Here is a 27,028-nt window from a genome sequence, read left to right as displayed (position 1 = left end):
AATCGACAATATTTATAAAGCACCGGTCACGCTGATATAAATACGTACATACCATACATATAGGAAATTTGCTATGAGCAAATTCGCGATCCAAGATTCATAATATAATAAAGTTGTTAATACGAGGTTAAATACTCGTAGTTATATACATAGGTACTTCGCGTGAGTTTACCAATTAAAGTTCTTCACGGTCAAACGGAGATGCCAACGAACAAAGATAAGGAAGCTTCGAAGCTACATACTTCATTTTTCTCACCTTTTTATATCACATAAATATTGCAGCTGCTAGAACACGGATTGTGTCAACGAAGCAGTGACATGGATATACAGGGGTATTGGTAGGTAGGCGAATGGTGCAAAATAACCCAGCCCACCTACTCACAAAATACATAGAAGTAAATGCAGTAGAGAATTTGTGTATTTGGAATGGACGAATGACACAAATTCCAGAAAAATAAAGGCAACGGAAAAAGCACTTCACTTAGAGAGGAAGCAAAAAATTTGCTTACAAACGAGAAATTGTGCTAAAACTTAAAATGGAAATTGTATTCGAAGGATATGCTCATACATTTAAAATTATGCAATTTATGCAAGCACCTACTGTAGTTCAACGTGTATGCCCTGCAGGTGAAACTGTTAATTTTGATTCCGAGATGGTGCCATCAAAATATACTCGTACTTGTAGTTAAATCGCAATCATGGCTAATATACAACCGCTCTCAGACTGGTGGATTGAAGGCCAGACAAAGAGTCAATTTACTGCACCTGCTTTTTGTGATAGTTGAATAAGAACTGATTAAAAGTTATCGATAAGGTCCTGCATTTTTTCCAACAATTTCGATTTTAAAGAAAACACTGGTTTCAAGTGCATCAATTAAAATTTCTAAATCTTCAAAATGACGAAACAAACCATAAAGGTGGTGGCTGTGTAAAAGATTTCACAGCTAATAATTTTGTATATATTGCTTTTATTTATTTTTTTTTTCTATGAGCAAAAAGTTTCTTACAGACTATCTACAAAGAAAAAAATCAAGTTGATCATCGAGATTAATTTGAATTCATTCAAGCCTCGAACAAGGGGTGCATTACTTGAATATTCTAATTTTTAATTCTAATCACATCCATAAAAAGCTAAAGAACTACAAAGATTACGCTGAGGTATGTTGGTATACTCCAATAGGGGCAAATATGAAAATGTTCAAACATTGAATAAGTAATAGCAGATAGTCACAACCCCGAACAAAAATTATTTTAGAGGTGAGGTGCCAGTACTGGCACACCGTTTACCACTCAAACATGTTGTGTGACTCATTTTTGTAAAGTGTGACAAAAGTGAAGTATGAAGTGTGAAAAAAAGAGAAACGGCGACGAGTTGTAGAGGCGAGCAATGAAGTTTTTGCTCGCATACACAAATAATAAAGGACGCACAGTGCTGCGGGCCCATATACAAACAAGTTGGTAAAGAGAGGAAAATGGCTGGATTTTGCCAAACATGTTGTTCCTGAGTGGACTAGTGTATGTCGAACCTGAAAATCAAATTGGTTTTTTCAAAGCTTATATATTTTCGATTAAATTAAGACTAGGATCAATTTTTCTTTCAGAATCATTCCAACAATACAAAATATGGGCCTTTAATTGGGACAAAAACATTTCTGGTTTTTGGCCGTTCAGAAAGATCTAAGGCGAATCTATGCAAGGTGGTGCCATTCGGGCAACAGAAACATTTTTTAAATCCGGAACGTCAAGGGAAACAGAATAGAAGAATGGAATGAATGACAAATAGATAAAAGTTGTTGGACGCGAATTCACAACACAGCAACAATTCTCCGTCAATCCGTTTCACTGGGATTCTAAAAAAGGCAAGGTAGGTAGGTAGGCAGAAATGAGAAAATGAGAAACACAACATGTTTGAGTGGGAATGGGGTGTCAGTACTGACACTTTCATACAAAATAATTTTTGTTGTGACTCTTTGTAATTACTTACCTAATGTTTGAAATTACTGCTTTTAAAAAGAAAGGGAAATCAATGTCACCCCTGATGATATCACAAGCAAAAGCAGACTGGAGGACTGATCTGCTTATTTCCAAAGGCTATAGATTCATTAAAAGTAAGCGAGATTTATATAAAGAAATCGCATTATGGAAACTGAGTAAACGTAAAGAATGTTTAAGAAAATCTTTTCGGACACGTTCAATCCCATCTATATAATTTTTATAGCTTGGCCTTCAGATGAAAACAGCAACATTTTCGACATTATTGACATTTTGTTATCCATATCCGAAGAATAGCCGTAAGAAGATATGTGGTCACTGAATCATGGGTATTAGAACAAACTAAATAATTATACTTTTATTCATATATGTGTGCATTGTTTACATATACAGGTGTAGCTGTGCTCTGACACATCCAAATATGCCGCACATTTCTGATTTGGCTGCATTAAAAACTTTTGTAACTAAAACACATACCACTTTTGGCAAAAGGGTTGTTGTTGTTGTTGTAGCAGCATCATAAACCTTTCCCATATATGTACGGGGAATACTGCTGGAGTAACAGTCCTTGGCCGGATTTAAATCCGGGTCGTTCCGGTAACGTAGAACAGACTGTCATGGGAACGTATGAAGCTCCCTCGTATGCGTTTATATATGTATGTATGTACCTATGTAAGAAATCGATGTCAAATTTACAACACTAATGTGTTAGTACCCACTGGGTATTATACGGGAATAATCAGAGCAAAAGAGGAAATGGAAACATTTTATGTAATTTGTTTGAATTATTTGCCATCGGACACAAATGCGACGCCAGCAGAAACTCGATTTTTATTGATGCGTTTACTGACTCTTTGTTCGGCAAAGCTTTAATATAAATATGTGTGTGTATACGCTAGGGAATGCCCTGCTTTCTTCCTGTGACATTGACCAAACGCCCTGGTGTAGGCAAGGAAAACTTAGTTTGCTGCGCTAACAGTATCGCTTGACATGTCTGTAGCAAACACTAACATGCGCGCCGCTGATTTCAATCCACACTTGAAACGGAGTGTGGACCCTATTTTGGTTGAGCAGGAATTTCGCTGATTTATGAATGAATCAGGAAGCGCTCATCCACCCGCAACCTGTATGAACGTGTTGCTCTGATGCCAATTCACAGTGACTAAACGAGCTTACACAGAGAAAACTTTCCGTGTGTGTGGAATGTATTTCTTTAGTTTTGCTTTCGCTGTTTGCTCAAGTGAGAATTCAATTGCTTTCATTCAGTCATTTCGATTGAATTCAGTTGTTGGAAAGAAGCCCGCCAAACCGGTCGAGTAAAACTGATATTGGACAGAATGCGAAATATTTAGAAACCGTTTGCGCAAACATAACGCAAAGTGTGCAAGTGTCGTTCGAAGATTAATAAGCCAAAGGTCACGAATAGGTGAAAGTGATATCCATACATACCAATACTCAAAATAATATCCGAACATGAATAATAACTCACAGGCATTAACAACCTAAGTGAAAATATCCATATAAACTGACTTACTAAACAGATTTAGTTCGTAATTACTTAGATTTATATTGTGGTGTTTGAATGGGTTGAATGCAATTAATATTCGAAAGCTACGCCAAAGCGAAAAACCGTTTGATTTTCGATGAAAAAGTCGTGGTGCAAGCGTATATGGCTAGAGTGCCGTGTGTTATTTCAAATAAAATTATACAAATTGAAACAAGTAGAAATAAATACATATCTGCATACTCAAGTACGTACACATATAGATATGTATGCAAATATTGTATGTGGAATAATTTTACCAATGTTTGTTGATACATAAGCATATTTAATAAATAAAACTCAAAAATACAAGTTTATTCTAACTATGTGTTTAAGCCGACAAAGCGTTTTCCAACTGTACAAACAACAAGTGGAATATTCGAAAGAATCGTTATAGCGACCGAAACGGTCTTGAAACATACACCTAAAATTTTTGGAGTTCCTTTGTTTTTATTTTTAAATTGCGCATTAATACATATACTTATACGTGTGTACATGTGTATGTGTGTGTGCACGAAAAATAGTGTTAAATAAAAACTCACAACCATCTACATATGAAACAACGTTGGTAAGATACGTCGGATTTTTCAGCTCAATAAAATACGCGCTGATAATCACCAGCTCTAAAAAATTAACTGACAATACATACATACATATAAACCATTTCGAAAACCTGCGCTCCCCTACACTCCACACTTTCATTTTCGCGATCGCAAACTGTATAAATGTTTTTCTAATCTCAATTAAAAAGCTGCATATCGTACTTGTTACGTTAAAGCGTAACAACTCAAAATCTGAACATTTTCAGTAGAGACGAAAAACTGTTTCCGTAAATATTAATAATATATTACAAGGAAAAAAATATGTAATTGCACGAAAATATCATTAAAAACAATATAACGGTTGTTTCATTCTTATTTGTTTAGTAGTTGCGCTAAAATAACAAATTTTTGAGTTGTTACTCTTTTCCTGAAATTTTTTTTATGCACTTAGTGGTATATTTTAAACAAACCGTTTGGTTGGAAACAGGCACAATTCAAAATGTTACACTTTATGTGACTCAAATTTGTTCAAACACTTGGAAACAACTAAGAATGTAACTCTTTAGTTGAGACAAAAGAAGTCATTCTGAAAACAAAGAGAGAGTCATAACGGTTTTTTTAACGAAAGACTAGACAAACCACTGAACGATTTTTACAGTGGGTAGAAATGACCACTGTACATTGTTTTCTTGTAAAAAACTAAAATTTGGAAATTTTGAGTTGTTACGCTTTAACGTAACAAGTGCGATATGTATGTTTTAGGGATGCCAATTTAGCGGGAAATTTTGACCCCGGGGTTTTGGAAAATTTTTAAAGTAAGCTCGGGATTTCGGGACTCCTGCCGGTACTCATCTTGGGATACTTCTTTTTTAATATGAGTGAAAATTCAAAAACTGAGAATACATAAACATTTCATCAAATAAAACCATTCAGAATTTAAAATGAACTGATTTTAAAAACGACATATTTATTAATATAGAAAAATCTTAAAGCAAAAAGTTCCACTAACTGTGAATCTAGGATTCTCAGAAAAATATACAAATAAGAATGCAAATATAATGAATTTTTGAAAGTAATAAATGCGTTTATTGTTACTCGATATCTGCAGGTTTGAACTCAAGTCCATTTGCACAATATTGTATAAGTAAATTGGCACCATTTTCTTGGACACTGAATTTTCCGGGATCCCGAGACTAGCTTGTATTATTATTATTATGGCAGCGGGGTTCCGCGACTAGCATCCCTAGTATGCATGCATATATAGGGTGATTTTTCAAGAGCTATAGGAAAGTTTCTCAAAAAAAACACACGTAAAATTGAGAAAAAATGCGTGAAATTTTTATTTAAATCGATAGTACAGTCCATATAATTTAATGTTTGAAGATTATTTCATGCAAATGTTGACCGCGACTGCGCTTCAAATGGTCCATCCGTTTAGTCCAATTTTGGCATACTCTCTCCAATGTTTCGGCCGGTATCTCACATATAAATGCTTTAAAGTTGTCTTCCAATGCGTTAATTGAAGCAGGCTTGTCTGAATAGACATGAGCTTTAACATAGCCCCACAAAAAATAATCTAAAGGTCTTATATCGCACGATCTGTGCGATAATATTTCACGGTAGCGCTCACCATTCACAGGTACGTTACGATTCGCAGCATCTTTGAAGAAGTACGGTCCAATGATACCTCCATCCCATAAACCGCACCAAACTGTGACCTTTTCTGGATACATTGGGAGCTCTTGCAATTCTTCTGGCTGAGCTTCGTCGCTGAACACAATTTTTCGATAAAAAAGTGGATCTTCGGCCAATTTTCCAAGAGCCTATTCACCAAAAATTCTGCGTTGAGGTAGGTCGTTCGGCTTCAATTCTTGCACCAGCTGTATTTTGAAAGGCTTCACACCTAAATCCTTTCGCATAATTTTCCACGTTGTTGAGTAACAGGGGCCCAATTGCTGCGAACGGTGACGAATCGATAATTGATGGTCATCATTAACACTGGCCGATACAACTGCGATATTTTCTTCAGTTCGCACTCTTAACAGAACTCGCATTTTTATAATAAAATTCAATGATTTCAAGCGTTGTTCGTTTGTAAGACGATTCATGGTTAAATTATAGACCAAACTGAAGATGTTTCACAGTGAAACAAAACACGAAACGTGCGTCAGCTGTTTAAACCAACTGTTTAAAAAGATAATAGCTAAAAAATCACCCGTTACATATGTGCTTACAAGTGTGCTCGAGTAAATGATTTTGTATAGAAGGGTTGGCATAACGGCCACAGAGCTGTGGAAAAGGAATGTCAAGTGATTCTGCTGTAAAATTTTATTCAAACGTCACTTCATCATTACATCACTATATACATATAAACAAATAAAAAATGAAAATAATCATGTCCCTTCTGAATATGTGTAAATAATTTAATAATAATTGTGAAAGCATTTAAAAACTAAGATTTTGAGATAAATGGGTTTTAATTTTCTTTCGACTGCTGAATTGATTTGTGGATCATATAAACGCGAACTTGTTGAATATGCAAAATGGGTCGCAATGAACTTTATGACTCGATAAATACTTCAAATAGATACTTTTGCTTGAGACACATATATTCAAGTATCGAGAAAAACGATTTTAATTATAAATACCAGAAGAATTTTTTTATCACTGAACAGAAATGTTTTTTTTTGTGTTTTTGTTAATTTCTCAAAGGGAATTGCTCAAAAACTAACATTTTTACATTTAGCTACGGAGGCTACGCGGCCGCCATAGCCGAATAGGTTGGTGCGTGAGTACGTAGGTTCGAATCTCCGTGCATGAAACACCCAAATGATAGAAACAGTTTTTTTCTAATGACAAACCTCCGAGTGTATTGCCATGAAAAAGATCTTCATAAAAAACATTTGCCGTTCCAAACAAATAGAAGAAAGAGCTCGGCCAAACACCTAACAGAAGTGCATGCGCCAATTATATTATTTTTTTTAGCATATTAACCTTTTAAGCGTTTATCTCGAGTATGCTCGATATGAAATGATGGCATTTTTTGTTCCATGTCGAGCAAAATCGAGTATTAAGGGGGAAGTCTACTGTGACAAGGGAAAAAACAGGCTTATTTTCCGGATTTTATTTCTAACAAAATATTGCTCGTACATAAAATCTATTTAAACTCTTATCTTTATTATATATTTAAGTTTTTGAAAAAAAAATTATAAGTTAAAATATTCAAAATGGCCGCTGTGGCACTTCTGCAAGCGCAGGTCCGCTTTTCTTAGGTGCCTAAACGGTGTACATGAAATCTTACGTTTCGGTGACCTAAAACAAAAAAACAAAATATTGTTATCATATACATAGTATTGACTCTCGTCTGACGTAGGATTATGTCGATAAAAAATTTTGGCGTTGAAAAAAAAGTTCTTGAAATTTTTTTCTTTTTTTTTGCCTAAAATTGATGTTACTATTGTTTATAACAATTTAACAAATAACGATATCAAAAAAATCCTATGTCAGACGAGAGACACTATTACAGAGAATATATAATTAAATTTTTAAGCTGATTCATTTATCAGAACTCGAGATATCGTGTACACCGTATACAAAAACTTAGTTTCGAGAAAAATGCGTTTAAAGTTTCAGTTTTCAGCGTTTAAAGCTTTGGAGCGCTTCGGGAAAAGGTCGAAATTTCAACGAAGAAAAATTTAGCCAGCTGTAACACATATTGTACCTTATTTAAGAGGGTTCAAAGTATTTTTTAAGCTAATAAAAAAAAAATCGATTTTTTGAAAAATTCACAGTAGACTTCCCCCTTAAGAGAAATAAATGTGCTAAACAAAGCTATATATTTATAATTTTAGCGCATTTTAGAATAAACTTAATTAAATCATTCAATTAAATCCCTCTTAACACTTTGAAGACATTTCCGCCGAGTATACTCGCCATCGCCTAAAAATAATTAAGCACACCTTCGCGCATTTTCAATATAAAGCAAAACGCTTAAAGGGCTAAGAAAAAATAGTCTTCATCACTATCGGGGGTACGAAAACGCAATTTCTCTTAATATTTACGTGATAGGCGGTCTATGTGTTTTTGTGTAATAATGAAACGCCTTTCGCAACGGGCAGAGGATGCCAATGAAATTTGGTTGAGTTAGAAAGTTTATGTTTTTCATACCCCTCTAAAGAATTTACGTTTGGAGTTATCTGAAGCGAGTTCCTTGTGTTTCTCCCTAAAGTCGTACTTGTCTATTTCGTCTCATTCAGATTCTGGATCGGAAAAAATCAATTTTTCATTGTTTGATATGACTTTGCCAGAAGCAACTGCATCCCTAAAATAAATACTTTTAAATTGAGGATCTAAAAGAGTGGTCAATCCATTGTGGGTATTGTATTCAATAAGCCCCAATCGACGGTTGATTACAGAAAGCAATAAATCTTTAATGTCTCAGAAATGATCAAGGTAATATTTTTAGTTGCTTAGACAATCCAAAACAGGAATTATTTTTTAAATTGGTACATGTTTTTCATCTGAAAATGCCCTTGTTGCAAATTCCAATGACTTTAACAATACCCTCCATTAATTTGGTTTATAACGCTGTTTTTAACCCAAAAGGCTATTATACCAATCTTCATACTTTTGACACAAAAGTTTTTCGAAAAATCCTGCACGAGGTATCTACTTACATAAGGAAGTAACCTTTTTCATCAGCCGCAGCCACAACAGTCTGTTCTACGTAACCAGAACGACCCAAGGCGAATTGAGTACTAACAGTGGCGCATTCCCGAAACACTTAATTGCTTTTTTTGCGATTTTGACAAGTCTGAAGTCAGGTCCCTTTCCAATACAAAGCAAACGAACAAAACAAATAAAGGAGAAATTACATGTTTGTGAAAATTACATGATTTGTGAGATTAAAACTAAACAAATTAATGAAAACGAAGTGCTTCGTGTTAAATTGTGAAAGCGCAAATAATTTAAAGCTTCCAAATGCAGTTTTTTTGTTTTTATGCGGGTGACGCAAAAATGTTGGTTATGTACATATGTATAATTTCTTGTGTTTGGAAGTTTCTATAGTTTGCGCGTACTCTTCCTGTTCACAAGCAAGTAATTCGCTTTTGTTTGTTGACACGTATTCTATCATACTTGGGAACGACTCGGATTTACTAATACCCGGCCTCAGACTGTCACTTCAGCAGCATTCCCCGTATATGTATGGGGAATGTTGGTGCTGCTACAATAACAACATCAGCCGCTGAAGGTTATGAACAGTCTGAAATAATTTAATATCCCGTCAAATCATGTAGATAATACACATCGTTACAAGGGGATGCTTGCTTCCGCTAACTTAAAATCAATGAAACTTTTTGCATATACGAGTCAGTATATAAGTTTCTGTATTTCCAAAAATGAATGCCAATAAAATCACATAAAACGATTTAGCTCACTTTTGAAAGTTACTATGTTTGTAAAGTAATGTCGAAACTTCAATATATGTAAATATAACGTATATATGTATGTTCATACATATGTGGCAAATTAAATTTTGTAACAATGTATTCTACTTTACATACCAAATCGAACTTTTCATGGCTTAGACAAAATGGAATGATTTTATGATGAATATCAGTTGTAGTGAATACTGCAAGTACAAATGAAGGATGAAGTTACTTATATATAAAATTATATTTTAACGATCATAGATACTTAAATGAAGACGTATGTATGCACAGTCTGTCTAATGGAAGCGTGTCCGCCATAACTTGGAAACTATAGGGTTTTCCAAACAGAGGTGTTATTTTGATATTCAAATAAAAATGCTATCATATTTTTTAATATAAATGATCGGATGTTTATTTCCTTATAAAGAGGAAGGTATGCCGTTAATAGTGGAAAATAACATCAGGCAAATGACCACCACGATCACGCTTTCAAGACAATATCCTTTTCATGAAATTTTCCATAACTGAATTGCAAAGTGGCTGCCCTATGTCTTCGATAGCCTCACGAATTCCATCTTTGAGGTCTTGAATGGACCCTGGACTGTTGGCGTAGACTTCTCTTTCCCGTGGCCCCAAAGAAAAAAGCCACGAGGTGTTAAATCACAAGATCTCGGTGGCCAAGTGTGATGAGCTCTTCGAGAGATAACAGGGTCCGGAAAATTTTCCCGTAAAAGATCAATGGTTTCGTTGCTTGTATGGCACCTAGTGCCATCTTGTTGAAAATAAACCTTGTCCAGATCAATACCATTCAATTCCGGCCATAAAAAATCGTTAATCATCTCTCGATAGCGCAATCCATTCACCAATAACACCTGTTATTGGAAAACCCTTTATTTGAACATTTCTATTCTAGCTAAGTGCATTGTATGGGTTTGTAACATTTATTATAAGCAATATATTCAATAAAATGTATAGACACCACCATTAGCTATAATGACTCCACATCTTCAAATCCTACTTTGTGTTACTTCCTGCGCAAGTTGTGGAGGTAATCAGCTTAAAATTAGCCTAATTTGTCTTGATTACTGTTTGAGCGCCATACTTGTTTTCCTTTGAGTTTTTGCTTAACTCTTTGGAGTTGGCATTCAGCGACTGTGAAGGTCATGTCAACACTTCAATCGCATTTTGGTGATTTCACTTCATACACCTTCGGTTTCGATACTTGGGATCGTTGTCTACTTGTAAAATTCGACAGGTTGGGTCCAGAGGGAGAGGGGTGTTAGATGAGTGGGTTTGATGGGGCATGTGAAAAGGTGGTTAGTGTCGTGCGGGGTGCTTTCACATGCCGGACATATGTATGTTTAGTATGTCGGGGTCGATTCTGGATAAGTTGGAGTTTAACCTGCTACAGTATCCAGTAGTTGTGCCAAGGTTACGCGGGACTCTCGGGGAAGTTGGAACTGTTCGTCTGCAATGGGTGGTGGTTAGACTCCGATGACGGCATTCGGGGGTCGGGATGAATGTCGTTGATTGTGTGTCTGTACTGTCCGATCCAGTAGCTGTCGGTCTGTTTTGTCCTGGATCTCGTGACATGCCTGGGAGGTGGCTCAGGCTCGAGCAGGTGTCTGCATGGGTGAGACAGCGGTAACACCCTAGCAGGTGTGTTGCTATCGGCTTTCAAGTCTTTCTTTGTCTTTGCTCCAAGTGCTATCGGTAAGCGATTTGATTACCTTGTTGCGACTTTTACCTTAAGTTACAGTTTGACTTCCTTTGTCCAGGTGGTAAAAAGAGTCGCCGTGGATTTAGTGGGGCAAAGTATAGATTAGAAGCGAGAAAGGCAAGCGAGGTTTCGTTAACCTTGGAGCATAGGCCATCAATGTCATTGCCTGACGCCATTATCGTGCCAGTTCTACGTTACCGGAATGAATCGGGGTTTTCCCGACCAAGGGCTGTCACCCCAGTAAACTAGCGCTGTCTAGTGTGCCGTATGCCAAAAAATTCACTTTTTTTGGGCCTCGTTCGGAAAAGTCGTCAACATTTCTTACTTTGGTATACCGTTGCACCCATTTATTTATGAATGTTTTCGACTTCTTCATATATTTTGTTGCTGACACACGTGACATTTTTAGAACTATAGGGAATGTACACAGGAACACTGCTTCAAATCCTTTTTCAAGCCCGGAGCTCATTTTCTGAAAGCAACAATTTATTTCCAAAACTAACAAAATGCACAACGTGTATTGCGAAAAGGATACACCCAAGCTTAAATTTTGCTGGCCCACTTTCATTAGACAAGACTGTATATATACATTTCACATTTATCTATCATTGTATATACCTACATATATTTCCTATGCTGCATACATGCAGTATATTCCAATACTCATTTGGGAGCAGAGTACAATCATTTTTAAATTTTTTCAACAGTGAAAGAAATGTACAACTTGACATAAGGGATGGTGGGAAACTTGTTACTGAGGTGTGTATATCAAACCGCTTTAGATACTTACAGTATTTAGAGTACTAAGCGAATTATGCATGACGCGAATAATATGACACCTAGAAATGCCACCAATTTTAAAAGCTTGAGCAAGTTTGCCAACGCAGAATACGTTAGAGAAAACTTCATGAAAATGAATGTACAACTTAATTTCCGCCGTGGGAAAAAATGTTTTACACCATCTTCATTCGCGTGATTACTTAAAAACAGCTCAAAGGAATTCCATACCTGTTGAATTCCCAAGAAAGTGTAACGTAACCAAAATATGAAAATGAAAGTTATAGCATCACCATTGGCATGAATGAAGGTGTACTGACCAATTTCTACCACAACCTGGGTGCTAAAACGGAGACAGATTCACTAGCGAAGGTGGCAGTAATCCCAGCAATTGGCTTTGCAATTAATACAATTTCTGTAACTCATTTCAGACGCGTATGGGTTATTGCGAATCTGAGTGTATACTATGCACATGCACATAGAGATCATTTAGGTTTAATATTTATTTGAGAATAAGTTTGAAAACGAAACTCTTTTTTTTATGCCAAGCGTTTGAAAACGATTTGATATGGGCTTGAGAATTATTAAAGGCTATTTATCAAATGTGGATATAAAATATGTTATGTGGAACGTATGTACAAGGTGGCGCAAAATTAATCATCCAATTTATTTTTGAGCAACTGTTTTACTAAATAAAAATTAATGTTGTGCCACCTTGTATATATAATTTTTTTTTATTTACAGTTTTACACCATATGTGATTGAAAATGAGGTTTTCACTTCTACCTCACGGTTTTTTGTGTCCCTGCCCAGCTTTCTCAATAAGACTAATTTAATATTGGGTTAGGCTGATCGTATGTGCCTTTCTTGGCCATCACATTCGAGAAGAAGCTGTTTACATTTTTCGGAAATTTGGCGCAGAAATGACTGGAGTTAGTGGCCCATATCCCAGGCCTGTTCAGAAAGATGTGGCGATGCCCGGAAACATTCTCAGTGTTTCCTTAAAGAGGCTTATGAATTGTCGGAACCTCTCTTGATTATGCCTCCCAGTAATGACTTCGCCTGACTTAGCCCCATAGTTTGGTGCTAGCTTAGATCTCATAGTCTTTGTAGTCGATTCTAAGCTCCTCCTTGATGATATGATGTTGTCCTATAGCATGAAAGCCTTCAGGTCCTATTAATAACGAAGTCGCAGCTTCTAGTCCATGCATTCGCTACTTCGTTGCCAGGTTTCTATATTTTGGGACCTAAGTTTATATTTTATTATTATAGTTTGAAAGGTACAGAAGTGAAAAAATTTAAAAACTAAAATAATTTTACTGATGATTTTATTTAATTAACTTAGAAGTACTTTTTAGTGTTTTTGCTCTTTTAATGCAATACACTCGAAGGTTTGTCATTGCCTGTCGAGGGGCGACCGCTATTGGGGAAAAACCTTTTCTTTACTTTGGTGCTTCGCGGAGATTCGAACCTACGTACTCCGAATGGTAGTCACGCACCAACCCATTCGGCTACAGCGACCGAAATTTTTGCTGAAAAAAAATTAGTACCCAGATTATGTTGCCACTTAGGTGAATACCATATACTTAGTAAAGCTTGCCTTTATATTTAAAAGCATTGCTTAGCTACTGACACACAATTAGCTACTGATACATCATATATTTAAAAACAAACTATGATAAAAAACAGATTTTTTACATATAGAAACAAGCAGTAAATATTTTGTGAATTTTTTTATTAATAAATACCTATATATATTCGCCGTCTACACTAAGCACAAACCAGCTTCATGATTTTTCTTCTAAAATAGGTGCATAATATTTTCTTCAATTGGTTTTAAAGTATATAAATGTGTGCACGAAATAGCGGCAGTCTCAAATTACTTTGTCTTTTACTTCAAGTCTTACGTTTGAGCTTTGCAGAAATTTATTGAATCGGGAGTCTCAGTTCGCAAAATAGCGCTAAAAGTAAATCGAAATAAAAATACTATCAACAACTTTTTGAAAAATCCTGATCGATATAGATCGATATATAAAAGAATTGGTCCGAAGCCTAAGATTGAAGATAGGTGTAATCAATAAAAACATCAGACCTAACCAAAGTAGATGTGAACTTTTTCTTAATATTGCAAATGAAAGAATACAGCAAATTTTGAGTGAAGATTCGAATGTAATCATGATCGACTGGCTAAACCGAAGTTTGCACCACGTCACAAATCAACTATACTCGAATTCGCCGATAATCATAAGTTCTGGGATGATGAATGACAATCCATCATTTTTAACGAAACGAAAAAAAAATGTAATCTCGTTGGGGATAATGGTTGTCAGAAGTATTGGAGAGATATTTTCGAGTCACGACAAACGAGTCCCGATATATCCACGGTAGCTCCCTTACGGCGAGGGGTGAGCTTAGCTGTCGTGGCAAACCCCATTTTGTTTTATTTCGCATAAGATGAACACAGAAAATTACGAAGAGGTCTTGTATAATTTTACTATGATTCTTGGACGTCCAAAGGAGTTTTTCGCGTCGGAAAATATCGCTATACTGAAGTGGCCTGCAATTAGTACAGACCGTAATCCGCACGCTCCTAACCATCCCAGCACCACCTCTCCCCGCCCTCTCCCTGCATCCCATCGGTCTTTCCCTTTCACCTCACCTCCTTCACAATGGTATCACAAAGGACGAATCTTTCTTCGTCCAAGTGTGCACATTCCCTGGGCAAGCATATCAACCTAACTTAACCTAGTACAGACCTAAATCCAATGGAGAACCTGTGTAGCATTTTTATCAACAAAGTTTATAATTGCGAACGACATTTTATTAGTCTATTGCACCTTAAAAAACTATTCAATTAGAATGGGCAAAATTCGTCCAATTGCCCTTCCGTCACTTGTAAATTCAATGCTACGACATAAAAGCTATATGACATACAATATAACTACAGTCCAATCGTGATAGTCCGACACATACGGGACCGACTCGTTGTCGGATTATCAAATATTCCGGACTACCGAAGGTTCCATTTAATCAATGTTAATTCGAAAATTATGATCAAAATGCATAATGCAAAAATAATCTTTTTATTAATATCTCTTTTAGTTGGGGAACAAAAACGTAACTGCTAAACTTAAAGAAAATAATTACACGCAAAATTTTTAATTTTTTAATACATATGCAGTTAATATAAAACATGAACGTAAGTATATACGTTATTGTAAATACATATGTAAAAACTTTTACGTTGAAACACAAAATATGAATTACGAAAGCGAAATGAGCTACTTAACATATGTAATCGAGAATACATTTTTGTTTTTTTTCTTTTATAAGACTCGGCAATCACTTTTTCTTGGACCTTCTTAAGCTGGAGTACAGTTTCCATATCAACACCACGTTCTTGTGACCAGCGTAGCAGTGTCGTAGCAGCCAAAGTGGCCTCGTCACTGCTGACAGTGAATTGCGTCGAAGACACCTCAACCTCGTCATTTGTGCGGCCTGTATCTTCCGGGTAATTTTGAGCTGCCGTGAATTCTTCAATTATCTCGTCATCGGTGAAACCGGCATTAAGATCTGCCTCTAACAACCATTTTTCTAAGTCTTCACGCGGTAGTCCCTCATTCGAACTAAACTTGACATTTTGATAGGAATAAACAAAGTTTTTGGTCGGCAGTTGACGCCAATTTAAACCTGTCTCATCTGCATTATAGACCTGGTCAGGAGTAAGGCCAGCTTCTAAAATTATTTCTCTGAGTTTGGCTTTAAAATTTTCGATTTGTGATTCGTTCGCAGAAAGCTTTTCACCACTCACTTGGAGAAATCGTATGCCGAAACGGGATTTAAAATTGTCAAGCCAGCCGTCACTAGCACAGAAATCATCCTTCTTAAAAATTTTACCATAAACAAATTTCGCCTTTTCCTTTAAAATTTCACCTGATATTGGTGTGTTCCTATTTCTTTGTTGTTGAAACCAGACATGTAATGCATCTTCAACTTCTGGGAATTCACCACTCTTTAAAGTTTTTCGGTTTCCCGATTGACTTACGACAGATTTTACGAACTTTTCAATTTTATCTTTGCGCTATCTATGTCATATATAGTAGCTCGCCCGACTCCGTAGATCCCACTTAGGTAAAGAGGTGTTTCACCACGCTCGTATCGCTGAATTAGGGCCCATTTATCATTCAGCGTAAGTGTTGTATGTTTACGTTTGTTTGACGTCGATGCCATCACTAAGTAAAAACAGAAAAAAATTACATCAACACCGTCAGAAATTGCGAGAGAACTGGCGTCGTTCAAATTTAATGACAAATACGTTGTGACCGGGAAACAAAACACAATCCCCCTCTGCTGCTCTGCTGCGTCTGATCAAAATAAAATAATGCCAATTGCATCCATAGACGTTAAGAGGTTGTCGGATTACCGAACGTGTCGGATTAAGAAATGTCGGACTATCACGATTGTACTGTACTACTTTATATTGTTTTCGTAAGATTTTATTTACATACATACATCTCTTTCTTTTTACGCCCTTGAATTCTTTAAATACTTACAATAAAATGTCGAAGTAAATCCTTTAACATGTTTTATTCTTATGTTTGTTTTCTTCCTTTATGCCGAAAGTTAAAAAGATTTCGCCTGTGATTACTTTATTGCAAAAAAGTGTTTATTCAATGTCCCATATACGAGTATGTAGCTATTGCGCTAGTGTGCATCGATACACAATTTTGCATGCTTTCCAAGTCAGCAAAAAAACTACATATCTACGCCCTTTTAAGGAATATTGTTTAAGATGGTGATCACAGTGGGTTTATGACTCAGTCGATCCATGATGCTTTCCTTTCATCGCCAGACGCAGTTTTAAGAATAGATGATAGTTGCAGGGTGCCAATGAGGAGTTCTCAGTTCCTGTTCAATAATTTTTACAGACGATTTCTTCTTGTTTTTTATGAAATTACACATTCTTCCGATGTTTTCTGTGTTTAATCCACTAACTATGTGGATTTGCGTCGGGGATAAACAATCATCAATATATTCTTTATTGCAGAATATGGCACGATTCGGTAAAAGATGCACCAAGTTTACCGACCTCAAAAAGAAACACACAAAAAATTCTAAAAATAGCGCGATGCATATTAAGTTCTGTTTTTTGGACAAGAGGGTTTACATGCTCGGTAGGCTCTAGTTGAAATGGGAATATTCTTCTTTTTCATTGATTCTTTCGCAAAATGGTGTGAATATATAAAGTGTAAATATTTCAACAAAATTATTCAGAACTACATTAGGAGAAATCAAACAAGTAGATAGTTGATTAAAACTGTTGAACTAAATCCAGATGAAACGAGCAATCAATCACCTTTTATACACTGTTTTCCAATAAGAGCGGATCGAAATGGAATAAACCAAGTTTTGTGTGAGGTAAAAGTATTAGGAAAATATATTTTTTTTATTTTAAAGGTACATGTGCGTCATTATGCATGGACAAATACATTGTTCATATGTCCGCCAAGGCTGTATGACTCTGCTGATCGTTGAATTGCGCCTTCTTGACGTAAACCTGCGGCTTTAAAAAACTACACAAGATAAAATGTCTAGCGGGGTAAAATCGAATGACCTTGGTGGCCAATTCATTCCAACTCATCGAGAGTTAATCAAACCCACAATTGTTCCGCGCACTAGTGCTCAAAGGTATAATTTTGCTCACGTGGCAGTTGGATTTAACAACCTAAAATCATATGCTCTGACCGAATTATAAGAGATCACGACACTTTGGTAACCGTCATTTTTAAACAAAAATTATTATCAAATGCTGGCTTTTGTTTGTGGGGCAAGAATGTAAGTATTGTTGCATTAATAATGGGCATAAACTTACTTACTGAGTATCGACTGTTAATGCACTAAACATTTTCCCCGCTCAAGCCAATAACAACATTGAATTTAATTTAGACGATTCCATGTCTCTCTCATATGGAGCAGAAGTTGCTGTGTCATGCAACAACCGACTCTCAGATTTTCAATATCAGGCAGTAAAATATATTCAAGGAGGAGCAATTTTAATGGGTGAATCCGCCGCCACCCTCTTCGGTTTATCGAAACCCACTTCAGCAATGATGACGAACTACAACTGCAAACAACGCGTAAAGCGAAATAATCAGTAATTTAAATAATTTAATAATTTTAGTTGGTTCCATCGGTTTAAAAATGATATTTTAATTTCTATGAAATATGCAAACGCCTTGCATGCAGATCAATTTTTGCAGAGCTGAACATATTTCATTAATTCAAAACACTAAATTGAGTATTTTTCCTCAACTTTCAGCAGAACACAAACAAAAGCAAAAGTTTATTACACAAATTTGCTCACATCCATCAGCTGTTCGTTCGTTTCTTTTTTCATTGACGATATTTGCCATATCCCTTATCTCTGTCATGAGTATTTATATACCAAGTATATTGAAAGTAGTTTGTCCGTCCGTTCGTGCGCACTATGATTCGAGCAGCGTACTCTGGTACGTCCACACGACAGTCGGTTCCACGCAACCGGAACCACCCGGATTTATATCCGGCCATGGACTCTCACTTCAGCAGCATTCCTCGTATCCTATATGCACGGGAAATGTTTATGCTGCTACAACAACAACAAAAACAACATATTAAATATTATTACAAAATAAAAACACGTCCTCGTTTTATATGACTAAGAATATATTTCCACCGCCCCTCTCATTGTTTAGGCCCCTCTCAATATTACTAAAATGTGCACGGGTGGCTTTCGTTATGTTTATAGATTTTCGCAGATACTAATAATTCCCGGTGCGGATGGAAATACTTCATATCATTAATTCGGATGCCAGAATAAGCAAATCAATCAATCTTTACAGCTTGTGATGTTAATTTATCTACATACAATGGCGAGCAGAACTGGCTAAATGTTTGCAGTAATTTATGAAAAATATGCTATCAAATTTTCAGGTTTAAAGCTTCATTTATTAAGAAATAAAGCGTATTAGTTCAAGTTTACAAAATATTAAAAAATAAAAAAGGAGCGTGAACATTCCCCTACATATACGGGGAATGCTGTTGAAGCGATAGTCTTAGGCCGGATATAAATCCGCTTCGGCGTCAAGCTTTCTGTTTTGTTCACATTAAAACGATTGTTTTCATATAATAATCGCAATGAGAAAGATTGATAAAAATGTTGAAGATGAAATTGATTCATTAATTGGAAATGGTCGCTCATCAAGGGAAATTGCAAATAATAAATAAATAAACGACATCTTACGAAATGACGCCAAAGAACGTCGACGAACTATGGCCAAGAGTTCAGAAAGAATGACGTGATCTTTCACACTCAACTATTGAAAAGCTGGTCGAGAGCATGCGAAAATGTATAAACTGCATCATTGTGGGCAAATATTAATATTAAGTTTTATGCTGTGGAAAAACATCAAGACGCACATCACAAATAGGAGGAGCTCGTTCCCACGACACTCGGTTCTACGTTACCGGAACGACCCGGATTTATATCCGGCCAATGACTGTTACTTCAGCAGCATTCCCCTTATAAGTAGGGGAATATTTATGCTGCTACAACAACAACAACAAGGAGGAGGAGGAGCTCGGCCAAACACCTAATAGAGTATACGCAAATCATTTATTTTATTTATATAAATCGAATTTTTTGTTATTTTTGTAACACTCGCCACTGTACTAGGTTGCTTAATAAGTTTTGCGGTTCGATATGAACGTATGTGAAACAATAAATTCTGAATATTATTGTAACCGTTTACGCCTGTTGAAGGAAAAAATTCGTGAAAAATTACCCCGTTTAAGCAGGCCAATGCACCGTGTCAAAGAGTATTTTCACTAAAATCCATGAATTAAAGAGGAAATTGTTGGAGCATCCACCGTATTCACCAGATTTGACCTCTAGCGACTTCCATTTGTTTCCAGACCTAAAAAAATTCATGCGTGGAAAGCGTTTTTCATCAAATGATGAGGTCATAACAGCTGTGGAAGCGTATTTTTCAGCTCTTCCAGATTCTCACTTCAGGGATGTAATTCATAAATTGGAATCTCGTTGGAACAAGTGTACTGATGCTCAGAGACTATACTGAATAATAAAGTGCATTTCAAACCATAAAATTGTGTTTTTCTTATCGAACCGAAAAACTTATTGAGAACCTAGTACAGTCCAATCGTGATAGTCCGACACATACGGGACCGACTCGTTGTCGGATTATCAAATATTCCGGACTACCGAAGGTTCCATTTAATGACACGAAAAGACAGAAAAAATCACATCAACACCGTCAGAAATCGCGAGAGAACTGGTCTCGTTCATATTCAATGACAAATACGTTGTGACCGGGAAACAAAACACAATCCCCCTCTGCTGCTCTGCTACGACTGATCAAAATAAAATAATGTCAATTGCATCCATTACCGAACGTGTCGGATTAAGAAATGTCGGACTATCACGATTGTACTGTATATATATATTATGTATATGTATATCGCACACATTAAATGATTGAATCAATTATTTGAAAATATGAATAGAAATAATCCCAAAACAGACATTCTAGCTTTATATGGGAAATCTAACTCGATTTCATGTAATTGCCATTAACTGGCTCTGAGACTTATTTCAATGATCTCCCAATAATTTAAACCGTTTCTGTAATGATTTTCCAAACCGGGAAAGATAATGTCAAGATTGCTTAAATACATCGATAAAAATATTAGTGGTTTTTAAAATATATTAAGTTAAATTTAATTGTTTGCTTACATACAGACATACACATTGCACTTAAACTTTTATTATAACAATGTGAATTTACTTACATATATTGTAATTGAACGTGGAAATAAATACATACATTCGAACAATGCAAATACAACTCATTGAAAAAAAAACATTTGTTTTTCTTTTTATTTTGCTCTGTTCGTGCCAATTCAAAGAGATTGCATTTCAATTGAACTTTCATACCTCCTATAAATTTTTGCAAATTGTTTATTGAGCCTATAATTAGAAAATTTGTATGTGCTAATAGCTAAAATAAAAACAACATGAACATCATACGGGCCATTTCTAAATCCATTAATAAGTTTCAACCATTAATAAGTTTCAACCATTGTTGTTGTTGTAACATTAATATGTTCTTAACCCTTTGTTGGGTATTTGGTCGAGTTTCTCCTCCTATTTATTTGTGGCGCCTACAGTTTTACGCCGTCTTCCAAGGGTAGATGGTTTTTTAGACAGAGGAGTTTTTTCAATGGCACCAGAGGTTTGTCATTGCCTGCCAAAGTGCGCAGCTATTTGGTGTTTCATGCAAATAATTATTATTGTATTATAATTATAAAACCAAATTTCCTATCACATGCCAGTTTTCAGCTAAAAAGCCTTGTGGAAAATCACGATTTTTTACAAAATAAAATATAATATTAGTTTGGGGAAAAAGAAATTCATTATTTTTGCTTAAAAATTTTGCGCAAATGGTTTAAAACTGTTTTAAGGTCGATGTTTAGCTCCTGTGCGATGCTATGACTACTAACATGCCAGTCAACTGCGACTATTTTTGTGATTATATCGACATTTTTTGTGATTGTATCGACATTTTCGACGATGGACCTGCCTGTGCGAGGCTTTAACCAAAATTAGCTGTTAACACGTGCACCAATACCTCGCTTTCCGTTTTTTCGAAGTTGCGTCGCAGCTTAATTAGTACTAATTTTGATTTTCGAGATTGCGTTGTTTTGGGCTCGAGTGTTTAATTTTTTTTGTTTGAAACTTTCTTTTTTTTCTGAAAGACGCAACACTTTTGATTCTAATTGCGCCAAGCCATCAAAACTCTGGGAATCTCTTTCTAAGTACAAATCAACCCAATTTTAAAACTTTGTTTTGCTAATTTTGGAGTTCACTTTCAATTACGTAGTGTGATGTGCTTTTTTTTAAGAGAATAATAAGTTTATATAAATTTTGACGTGTTGTTTCTGGTTACGAAAAAGGTAAATATTTTCTCAATTTATTTATTGGCAAAGTTAAATTATTTTTATTTTACATAGGTACACGTGTACTTTTTTTAGCCAAATGAGGGGAAAGTCGCTACTGGTAGAATTACAAAAATAAAACGATTTATGTATTTAGAAGTTATTACCTTCAACGAACATTTAAACTTCTTTTAAGTGAGACTGGCGGACAAGATAATCCTACCATGCTAGAGTTTTGGGAAAAGTTCAACATTATGAAAGCCATAGAAATTATTTCTGATTCGTGGGAGGAGATTAAACCTTCTTCAAGAATGGGGTTTGGCGCAAATATGGCCTGAATGTGTTCACCGAATATGCGCCTCAGAAGTTGATGGTACACCAAGCTGTTCGTCAAGAAATTCCTAATTTAGTTAGAGAGTCTAATTTTGATGGTATGGAGAAGAGTGACATAAATGAAATGCTAACCTCGCACAACCAAGAATTCTCTAATGAAAAACTATTACAACTGGAATTGCAATTTGCTAATGAACAAGATGACAGTGACCATTCAACGCAAATCTCCAAAGAACAAAATTTAACCACCAAACAAATTTCCAAAGCGATGTGTATGATTGACGAGAGTTTTTTAAAAAACGATCCTGGTAGCGGAAGGAGTTTTCAAGTGTCCCAGGCCGTAACTACGAATATCAGTTGCTGCAAGAAAATTTATTTTATGTTGAAAAAAAGCTGTCAGCAAATATTGGACCAATTTTGTGTATAAGAAAGCCGACTTACGACAACAGCCACAATGGACATCAATTTTAATTTTGTTTTTCATAAATTAATTGAATAGTTTATTTTGTTTTAATTGAAAACGTTTTTTTTTGGCTTATGTATTTATGTAATAAAATTTTATATTATTTTTAAATGTTTACTTTGCTCAATTTTCTTTTAAAAAGTAGTATTTTCGTAACCCTGGAACATATCTTCGATCTTTACGTGGTTTGCTATAGAAAATCTTAATTCACTTCGTACGTAACCACGACGCAGGGTGAGGTATTGGTGTAATTATCTGTTACAGTATCGGTACCATAAACACCATTCACAATTTCAACGGCCTGACTTGAATTTTCGCCTTTATTAGAGGAAAACGGCAAAATGTACCGAATTTTCTTTTTGTTGACTTCCATTGTTAACACCCTGTAACTCGCAACTGAATGGAACAAATAAACAACAACAAAAGAATTTGTTTAGTGTGAAATGTCACCGATAAATTAATGGATTACTTTTTCCCCAAAATGAAATATTAACTTCAAACTTTATTGATGCTTTGATTAAAATGTCAATGTTTGTTTTAGCGCAGCTTGTTTTTTTCTTACACTGGAATTTATGTTAAAATAATAAATACATTTCATATTATCAAACTTAGTTAACTAAAACTAACAAATAATATTTTTTTTGGTTTTTAGTAATTCACGAATTTTTAGGCGTTGTTTACCACTAGGTCCAGTGGTTTAATCCTGTTCAGTCTTCTTGTGTATATTGCTTCATCGCAAAGAGATGGGGTATCAGCATTTTCGCATGCTTAGCAGCACAAAGATTTGTCACGTTTTTGACTGCGTGCAATTGTCGGGTGCAACCAAGTGGCTTTAACGACATCTCGGGTTACTTTATTTTGAAAACTTTGGATGATTACAAAGAAATAGATGATTAAAATATACAAATGTACTAATTTGCTCGCGTTATTGTGCGCATGGTCGGGCAGACCTGACGAGATCGTCACCTCTTACCATTTTGAGCATTTTGGTACATGTACGTACATATGCCTATATCTGCATCTATCTCAATTCCATTCCATTGCCCACCATTTAGACTTTCGTTTATACATTCAAGCATTTATTTTTTTCTTTTAATTAATGAACGTTTATTTTAGCCTCCTTCTTATTTCCTTTAATTAATTAGTTTCGAATTATCTGGTGCTGAGAACTTAATTACCAAATAGAAATAGTTTGGTGCTACGGATACAGAACACATGTTGTTAGTCGTACATACCTATGTACATATGCAACTACTGTCGGATTTGATGACATAAATTTAGTTTGCATAGATAGGCAGAGAACGTTAATTTAACGTATATTTAACGTTCTCTGTGTCACTTTTGCCGATGAACAAAAAAAAGGAAGAAAAATAAAGCGAAAGCAATGGAAACTACCAAGCACAAGAAATTGTACACACACACATACAAGTGCATTCTTGCCGCGGCATCATCAGCAAAAACGCGCAAAAAACGGCATTTGGAAGTATTGTTATAATTAAGGCTTTCACAATTTAACACGTGGTACTTCGTTTGCATTAGTTTGTTTGGTTTGAATCTCACAAATCACAATATGACCCAGCCATTCTCTGAATTTTCACAAACTTGTAATTTCTCCTTTATTTGTTTTGTATATATATATAACTGTTTTTAATGGCGCCACCTTCAGTACTCAATTCGCCTTGATTTACTAGATCAATAGACGCTTCCAATCCGACACTTCTCTGCTCGCTATAACAAAGTAATCGAACAAGATTTGCCACTAGCGGGTATGCCTGTACCTCATAAAACTGTTCTATTAGACCGCGTTCACACAGGAAGACTTTTGTTGCTTTAACTTTCCGAATTCTCTTTCGATGTAGCTGTTGTGTTCATGCACCTTGCAATTGTTAGTTTTTCGTCTACAGTCAAAAACATGAGGAAGAACGCGACCACAGGGAGTGTTGACAAAGCACGAGCATCACAAGTACCGACTTGAAGCAACAAATGCTACCCTGTTTGAACGCGGTCTTACTAATACTCAGTAAGTGCTTCCGGAAAAATTTAATTTTGTACAGTTCTTTTCCAACGCTACCAACATGCTTATTTATTCCAGTTGCTTCATCTATTCGCCAATTGCTAACGCTTGGAAAATCGAAGAGGCCTAATATAAACAATAGTTGACTATGTAACAAAAACGTGGGAAGGGAAATAGCCTTTCTAGCTTTTCCAGTAATGCACAATGGGGTACTCTGTCAAAAGCTTTGACTATGAATATCAATATAAAAGCAGTCAATTTGACCATCTCAACATCCCCTCTCAAACCCACTCACCTAATACCTCTCTTGCTCTGGACCCCATCTGCCGAAATTGTACGCTTCCGAGAGCTATCGTTAGATGAGTTAGGCGGTAACGATTAGTAGTTACACCGCTCTGGCAGAGGCTAATGAACTGCTACAACAACAACCACCTGAAAAAAAGATTAAAGTTCATGATTTTCGCGTTGCTGCGAAATTTTAAGAGTTCGCATAATATCATCAGTATCAAGCACTAATGAATAGAAAACCAAACACGACATAATGCCATTTAAAATAAAACACCATCATCGTTCCATTAATCTTCAACGCTAAAATTTGCTTAAAAAAGTCTACAAATAAATTAGCAGATTCATAAGACGAAGAGGAGTAACACATTGGAAATGTAGTTGTTGCTGATGGCTGATTCGAACGAATGAAGTTCCAAAAAGATTTCGGATTGGAGTTAATTTTACTTTCAAGACCTAAAACATATTGATTAATAAAAGTTTGTTCAAGCAATCAAACTCTTTTACATACTTTAAGTATTCATGCTTGTACTGTAGGGTACCAGATTTCTTTAAAAAATTGTGACCTTTATTGCGCAGATTTTTAAGTTTCTTTAACCTTTTTCTATGTCAAAAGGCACCTTAACTTTAAAATGTCGAATACTGTTATTTGGGATATCCGAAATATTGCTTTTTAAAAAATGCAAAAAGCCACGCAAGATTACGGTAACGCAACAAACTTTACCAATCAAAATCTGAAATTAAAATATTTACTAGAGCAAAACCACGTCGACTATATTTCAATGTAACATCAACCCATTCGACTACGACGGCCGCAAATAATTAGCAACGAAAATAAGATCAAGGATTTGATCTAGTACATTTCCAAATCATTAATTTGGACCAATTGTAAGCTATAAAAACTACCAACTGGACAACCTGTTTCCACGACAGTTGGTTTTAAGTTACCGAAACGACCCGGATTTTTATCCGGCCAAGGACTGTCACTCCAGTAGCATTCCCCGTATGTAAGTAAGGGGAATGCTTATGCTGCTACAACAACAACAACAACAACAATCAACTTGATGCATTTAGTTAACATATTTGCATTCCTCGGCGTGAGAGTATTCCCACTAGAAGATAACTCCGTATGATTTTATTCAAATTAAAATCTCCTAATACACTTTCATTCGAATTGGTACTCGAAATTTACATAATGTTTCACTGCCTCGGTAAAGATCTTTGCAAAAAACGTATAATTTTAAACTAAAAAATTCTACATCGAAAAATTAGTTAGCCATGAAAAAAAGTTAGCCATGTTTCCAAAAGAACTATCAAATCATAATCATTCTTAGAAGTCAAGAATGGTGAGTAAGGAGTAATTCTTGCTGTAACGTAACAAATAAACAAGAATGAGTACGGCGTTGTAAGGCATATTTGCTTATGAAAAACTGTACAACAATACACACAATAAAATGAACACAAAGGCCAAATTATTACGTCATTTTACGTATTGCTTTTCATTTCCATTGCTGCTTTCTTGTTTCTCCAATTGTTACGCAACTGGCTACATCTCACGGATGTCGCAACCTTATAATCTAATATTCTTGACCACGCTTAGCACTGGCAGCTGCAGCATCTTCAGCTGCCGAAAATGGCACTCTCCAACAACCGTTGGGCTCACAATAACAGTAGCAGGAACAATTCCAATAGAGCTCGCAAGTCGGAGAGTGAGAGACTCTACGTCTTGAACATTCAGCATTTGTTTTAGATTTAAGTTTTTGATCGCATTAAGGGAACATTATTCGCAGCAAGAGAGGTAATAAGATTTTTTTATTCTCAATAATATCACTGCTTAGCGACCTTAGAAAATTGCTCAGAGTATTTAAACTTTTCTCTGGCTCCTCAATCGTGGAGTGCAGAACTGGTGGCAAACGAAAAATGCAATTGCCATC

At 35.7% G+C, this 27,028-nt stretch overlaps 1 protein-coding gene across 2 annotated transcripts in view; it reads left to right on the top strand.

Annotated features, from left to right (window-relative positions):
* The first annotated feature begins 3,296 nt into the window (after positions 1–3,296).
* The window catches only part of LOC128861308 (gonadotropin-releasing hormone receptor), a 30,224-nt gene continuing 6,492 nt past the window's right edge, over positions 3,297–27,028 (top strand). Inside the window, exon 1 of one of the 2 annotated variants that reach the window (XM_054099350.1) lies at positions 3,297–3,407. The gene's annotated coding sequence lies outside the window, so the exon portion shown is untranslated. Of the gene's footprint in view, positions 3,419–27,028 lie in introns of both variants that reach the window. The other variant, XM_054099349.1, reaches the window with a different exon arrangement.

Source organism: Anastrepha ludens, chromosome 4 (assembly GCF_028408465.1).
Source record: "Anastrepha ludens isolate Willacy chromosome 4, idAnaLude1.1, whole genome shotgun sequence".
NCBI classification, from domain to species: Eukaryota; Metazoa; Arthropoda; class Insecta; order Diptera; family Tephritidae; genus Anastrepha; species Anastrepha ludens.
The sequence above is the reverse complement of the archived record's forward strand: the minus strand, read 5'-3'. Positions and strand labels throughout refer to the sequence as shown.